The sequence below is a fragment of the Nicotiana sylvestris genome, chromosome 9 (genome assembly GCF_000393655.2).
Source record: "Nicotiana sylvestris chromosome 9, ASM39365v2, whole genome shotgun sequence".
NCBI classification, from domain to species: Eukaryota; Viridiplantae; Streptophyta; class Magnoliopsida; order Solanales; family Solanaceae; genus Nicotiana; species Nicotiana sylvestris.
This window is the reverse complement of record NC_091065.1, coordinates 13,798,020-13,805,225: the sequence shown is the minus strand read 5'-3', so window position 1 is coordinate 13,805,225 and position 7,206 is coordinate 13,798,020. Positions and strand designations below refer to the sequence as shown.

The 7,206-nt window shown below is 32.3% G+C and overlaps 1 long non-coding RNA gene across 1 annotated transcript; it reads right to left on the bottom strand.

The window, feature by feature from the left end:
- Nucleotides 1-2,078: 2,078 nt before the first annotated feature.
- Nucleotides 2,079-6,240, bottom strand: LOC138877131 (uncharacterized). The gene is made up of 2 exons (XR_011402456.1): nucleotides 5,634-6,240; nucleotides 2,079-2,455 (listed from the first exon to the last, which is right to left on the bottom strand). It is a non-coding gene; the product is annotated as an uncharacterized lncRNA (long non-coding RNA).
- Nucleotides 6,241-7,206: the final 966 nt, after the last annotated feature.

Sequence of the window (7,206 nt, the reverse complement as noted above, 5' to 3'; positions counted from 1 at the left end):
TGTCCAGTATTGCCGCTGATGTATCCCTTCAATCCAAGGTATTTTTGTATTAGGTCTTAGGTTAATTAAGAAGAATAAGGGTTTGGGTGTTGGGTCGGGTCGACCCAGTCTGGTTTGGGTAAGGAGATGGGCTAGTTTAAGTGAAGGAGGGGTATTGAAAGATTTGGGCTCACTTAGTACATGGCCCAATTTCGAATTTAAGACCAAGCTTTTCAATTTCCTTTTATTTTTGTTTTTTTTCTTTCTTTAATTAATTAAAAACCTAAATTAAGTTCCTAAGTCAATTCAAATTGTAAAATTAAGCTAATTATCTAACTATAATATTTATAAAAATTAATTGATCCTAAATTTAAAGGGAAAACTTAATAATCCAAAATTAAAAGCTAAGAATGTAAAAATGAGCCATTTTTTGTAATTTTTATTTTTAATAAAACAATTAATTAATTAATTAATCCTAAAATGTGAACACAAAATCTAAATGCAATGCATGGTGTCTTTGGTATTTTTTCATGATTTTAATAAAAGTAAACATGCAAAGAAATGCAAACAATTAACGAAAATCCTACAAATTGCAAACAATTGGGAAAAAATCTATTTCTTTAATTTGTAGGAGTATTTCACATATGGCAAAAATCATGTGCTCACACTGGGCGCCGGAACCAAAATACGGGCCCGATACCATCTCTTTCTAATCAAACTTCATTTCAAATTTTCTTAAAAAATTTCAGAAAATAATTTCCTTTAAAAATTTATTTCTCGGGCTCGGGACCTCGGAATTTGATTCCGGGCATACGCCTAAGTCCCATATTTTCCTACGGACCCTCCGGGACCACCAAATCATGGATCCGGGTCCGTTTACCCAAAATATTGACCGAAGTCAAATTTATTTATTTTACAGTCAAAACTTATCATTTTTTACAAAATTTTATATTTAAGCTTTCCGGCTACGCGCCCGGACTGCGCACGCAAATAGAGGTGACTCTAAATGAGGATTTCAAGGCCTCAGAACACGGAAGTTTCGTTTTAAAATAAGTGATGACCTTTTGGGTCATCACACACTATTTGGTAGGACAAAATTTAACAAAAGCTCCTGAAGAGCTAACTGTTTGTCTAAAAGACACATGATACAAGTAGTGTCTGAATAATATTTGATTGTGAAAAATAAATTGAAGGCTCCCGAAGAGCTTATATGCAAATTTGTCATTCATATTGTATGATTGTGGTCAAAACATATATTGTAGTAAACCCGAAGTTTACTAATATAACTGATTATCATATTGAGACTACAAATGATTGGAAAATTGAAAATCTTCACGTTTCCACAATTATAGGGGGTAAAATAATATGTATATGAGAAGTTACCCTCCTTATTCTTCAATTTGTACTATATCATGTATCATAGTAAACCAGAAGTTTACTAATACACAATTTTATGCCATAGTAAACTAGAAGTTTACTAAGAGATCTCACATGCCTTGCCATGATAAACTTGAAGCTTTTATTTGCCATTTTTAAATGAGCTATTTGAGAATTTAGATAAGCATATACTGAAGAACTAGAAGATTCTTCAAGAATTCACCTGTGTTGCTTATTCTCATAATAAATTGATTATACCAGCTAAAGTTGGGACTAAGACCCCTGATTCTAAAATATATAAAATGTGAATATGAGACTATTCACCTATCATGTGAACCACTTATAGATGCATATATGAGATGGTTACATGTGTGATTATTTTCAACCTGCAGTTTGACATTTGAAATTGCTTTTCTCAACTAAGAGCATAACTTTCAAATTATGAAATCAAGACAGTTTCTCTTGATAATGATGGTTTATATCCAAGTTAGTTTAGCATTGAATACCTCCTATTAATGGCTAAACCATTGCTTATGAGAACAAAGCTTCATGTGTTGGTCTAAGATTTTCTAAATTGCATATAGCCGCACTTATATGCATCAGACCAACAATATATGGTAAGTCCTTCCCTCACAATTGATTTAGGATCATAAACCAAATATTTTTACTATCTTTTGATGTGTGGTATATGATTAATTTCTCTACCACAATGCAAAAAGATATGTTTTCCAAAGAAGATTGGAGATATATGTTAGTTTTTCTAACATTTGGGAGATGGAATAAACAACTAAAAAATATGTTATATGAATCGAATTATCATTAATATGATCCTCACTTAGAAGGTAATTCAAGTCAAATGCCAGAAGCATTTGCTGATCCAAAATCAAATATCATATTCCTGCTGCAAATGCTCCTATTAAAATTTAAAGTCCCTGAAAGATAAAGTTTAATGTACGCATGAAGCGTGGTAGACCAATCGGTTCGAAAGGTAACAATCCTTGAAAAATGATAGGAGCCAATGATCATAATGAGGAGGAAATGAGCTCTAGAAGAGCCCACGACATAACATTTCATGAAACTCCAGAAGAAGTTCAGGTACCTGAAAATAAAGAAAGTGATGAGATCTCAACAAGTTATGTCACTTAGGAACCGATACAAAATGATCGTCGATGATATATTTGATACAATATAGTGCACAATATTGTAAAAGATTGTGAGGACTGGATCTGTAGTCCAGGCACATGGAGATGTCATGCCATTAAAATGCAAGGCACAACCCATATAACTCATTTGATTAAGTCTATATGAAGATCCCTGAAGGATTTAAAATGCTTGAAGCATATAATTCAAAGTCTTAGAAAATGTACTCGATCAAATTATAAAGATCTTAGTACGGTTTAAAACAATTTAGGCGTATGGGGTATTATCACCTCAGTGAATATTTGTTGAAAGAAAGTTATATAAATCATGTTACTTGTCCATATATTTTTATAAAGGAAATGGCTTTAAAAAAGGTTATACTTGATGTTTATGTTGATAACATAAATATTGTTGGAACTCCAGAAGAGCGCCAAAAGGCAATTAAATATCTTAAGAAAGAATTTGAGATAAAAGATCTTGAAAAGACAAAACTTTGTCTTGGTCTGCAAATTAACATTTAGGAGACGGAAACTTTATCCATCAATTTGCCTATACAGAAAGGGTCTTAAAACATATTTACATGGACAAAGCACACACATTGAGTACATCAATGGTTGTTCGATCACTTGAAGTGAACAAGCATTTGTTCCGACCTCCAGAAAAGGATGAGGAACTCCTTGGTTCCGAAATACCATATCTCAGTGCAATTGGCGCACTAATATATCTTGCTAATGCTATAAGGACTGACATAACATTTTTTGTTAATTTACTAGCAAGATATAGCTCTTCTCCTACACAGAGACTTGGATATTTGAAACAACGTCTCTATCAGGGGGAGTAAAGTATGCACTGTACTCTTTTTTCCTTGCTCGGGTTTTTTCCCACTGGATTTTTCCTGGTAAGATTTTTAATGAGGCAACATGCAATATATATTATTAGTATACTCTTTTCCCTTGACTAAGATTTTTTCCCACGGTGTTTTTCCTAGTAAAGTTTTAACGAGGCACATAATAATGAACATCCAAGAGGGAGTATTACGAAAATATTATTATTGATGTCCATTTATTACTCAGCTATAGATAATCTTCCTGAAGAAGATTATCCATTTAATACTCCATTGAAGTTTATCTACAAGCAACTGATGCAGGCAGGTTGCAAGTAACTCAATGAAATGACTTGCAATATCTTCTTGGTTTGATGGGATTAATTTAAATCGATCTGAAATAGTGGTAGATAATATTCTCTACAACTTCAACTTTTGAGAAGATGGTATACAAGAAGTTATACTCCATTTTAACCTGTTTAAATTAGAGTATAACATATTGGTGATTATTTATTATTAACTAAAGAGTCACCACCTAACTATATTAAAATGTGAGTTGCACCTAAATTATCAACTATTAACTCTGTAAGGTCTACTGAACATTAGAGATTCTAAGGTAAGGATTTAATTAATCTTTAAGAGAACGTGTAAGGCACTCTTTAAAATTCATATTAAAATGGTTTACCAACCGGACTTAGGTTAATTAAAATAAAAAATATGTTAAAGTGCAAGTAAAATTTAAGTTCTAGAAGTTGGAATGGTGATAGTTGAAATAAAAATATTTGATGCTTTAAATTATATTGAACCGTAAACAACCTTAATCTAACAGTTCCAAAATCCATCTTTACGGGTTCTTACATAAAAAGGAAAAGGAATTCACATCTTCTAAAGGTAGATATCATATTAAAGGATAAAAGTATGCCCATTACTAACTAAAGTGGAAGTCTTCAAATAATAAGACTAAGTCATTAATCCTATGTAAGTCATTTTGTTAACTAGAAACCAAGCAGTTAATCAAAAAACAACAATCAGTAAAGGAAACGAGTAGCTAAAATAGAATAATTATTAATAATAATAATAATCTATTTGATAATCCAATATCCAACTATGTTCTCCACTGCTCTTGTACAGTGCAAGAGAAATAACGTAAAGGGAATATGCAATGGCTCCATGGTTGGCAGGGTCTTGCATTAAGATCCCATTTTGCTCCAAAGTGTTCACGCAAAACAAAGAGATAATAGAAACGAAGACATTAGCAATGATAATACAATCTTTAGAAGAAAACGTACAAGAAAAATAAAAAAATACGACTGCACCATCAAAGACTACAAACTGATTCTTGTCTATTTGCCAAGTCTAAATAAATCTACTTAAGTACTCACATTTCATCACAATGGCTTAAATTAACTAGAACCAGTACTATACTTCTTACCATTCTTTAAAGAAAAAAAACTAGTAATCCCTATGGAAGAATATTAAAGCATGTTTTCTACAAAGATAATATGGAAGTGAAATAAACCTATATTCACATATCATTACACCATGTAGAAGACATAGGGCAATAGACAATCTTACATAAATTCATGAAATCAATTTCACTAGGTAATATGGAGATCCCGAATTTTGTAATTTTACTAGATATGGTATCCAACAAGGCGATATCGGAAGTCAAATATATACTCATGTAATCGAGGAAGGCAAGAACACATGTCATTTTAATCTAACTACAATATATTCTTTCTACCTTATAGGTATGATTTCCTAAATCAAGAGTGGAATAAGCTTGTATTATACTAACATACGAGAGGTTCATATTGTATTTTTACTGAATTATAGCAATAAGCTTTATCCCTAAGGCATGGTACCTAAGCCCTGAAAGCTCTTAGGTCATACACTCTACATTGTCTTTAGAATATGAAAGAGAATAATACAACTACACAAAGTATATTAGCATCTCAAAGTTTCAACATACGAAGTATTTTTGCTAAGTCATGATTTCTATGGAAAAAGAACACCTAGCTATAAATCTCATTTTTATTATTATGAAGTTAAACTAACACTATAAAAGAGATTTAAATTTTGGACAAGTATATAACACATAAGCGGACATAAACAGAGGAAAAGGGTATTTTAACGAGCTAGTAATCATTAACGTTATCCAATTACTTTTAGCAAACATGATGAACGAATTTTGGCAGACCTTAGCATCATAAGGTTAGACATGTATTTCTAAGGCCTGACTAAAAAATAAACACTTCAAACACAGCAAAAAATTTAAACGAGCAAAGTAATAGAAGTTTGATTTAGATCTAACCTTTTTGGAGGCTGTGAACTTGAGCTTTGAGGCTTCAGATCCACTCCCTTTTGATACGATCGAAACCAACAGAGATTTAATAACACTAGGATCTTTTAAAGATGATGGTCAACATCAAACGAATAGCTTAGTCAAGGGATTTTCAGATAATAAAACTTGGTTTTTTTGAGGAGATTCCAGAATGGATTTTCGGATGAGACTAAGAGAGCTATTTATAGGCCAAAAACACAGATCTAGGGTTCCATAAACGGGAATTGAAAGAGTCGTATGAAATTTGAAATGCCCGTTTGAGATCATTCCAAAATAGGGCAGAAAGGAGATCAAACAAATCGTCCTTTTGCTTCAGAGTTACAGTGATTTGGTCAACATTTGATATAAAAAATTTTGCTTTTCAGTAAGAGATTTGAATACATAAAAGAAAAGAGGAGACTTTGCTGAAATAGGAGGGACACACTGTCCATGGCTAAAACAAGAGAAAGTTCTAGTGCAAAAATGGAAGGAAAAGCCTGTTGCCTTTGAGATTAGAGACGACCTACTTTGCCTCTAGGGTTTAAAAGAAAAATGAAATGTCAAACGTTGGATCAAGAATAAAGGGCTATGATTAAAGTTCTAGAGAATTTCATGGGTTTTAGACTTATTTATCTTGGCTGATTAGGCTTAATTTATGGGTTCATCATTATAGATTTGGGCTATTTCTTGGCGCCAAATGGGCCAAGTTTAGGTAGATTTTGGACTTTGATTTCGTAAAATTCAATCATTTCTTCTTTTTATTTCCTTAACTTCCTTGTCTAAATAATTTGGACATAATAATAATAATAAATAATCATAAAATAGCTAATAATATACTATTAGAGTATTACTAACTAGGAAGCGCAAGAAAATTAATTAGAAGAAAAGTGGGACAATGTTGAATGTCAACACAAGATTGGAATGCAGAGAATCAAATATTTGAAATAAAGTTTTTATCAGGGGGAGTAAAATACACGATGCATTCTTTTTCCTTACTAAGGTTTTTTTCCCACAGGGTTTTCCTTACAGGTTTTTAATGAGGCACCTAGCAATGCGTATTACGAAATATGTGTACTCTTTTTTCTTCACTAGGATTTTTTCCACGAGATTTTTTCCTAGTAAGGTTTTAATGAGACACATTATCTGTTAATGAACATCCAAGGGGGGAGTGTTATATATATATTATGAATGTTCATTTAGTACTCCGTTGTAAATAAGCTTCCTGAAGAAGCTTATCCATATGGGACTCCGCCGTAAATATGGTTATCTATTTATCATTCGATTGAAAATAAACTTCCCGAAGAAGTTTATCATTTCGGTACTCCATTATGGATAAATATTACCTTTGGCAGAAGATTATCTATATCTGGTACCGGCAGAAGATTAGCTATATCTGGTACAGTAGCAACTTACAAGCAACTTACAAGAAGCTTACACAGCAGCTTGCAGTAACAGCTTACAAGCAGCTTACATAGCAGCTTGCAGTAGCAGTTTACAAGCAACTTACACAGCAGCTTACACAACAACTTCCTTTCTTCTATAAATAGAGGAGATTTCAGTTCAT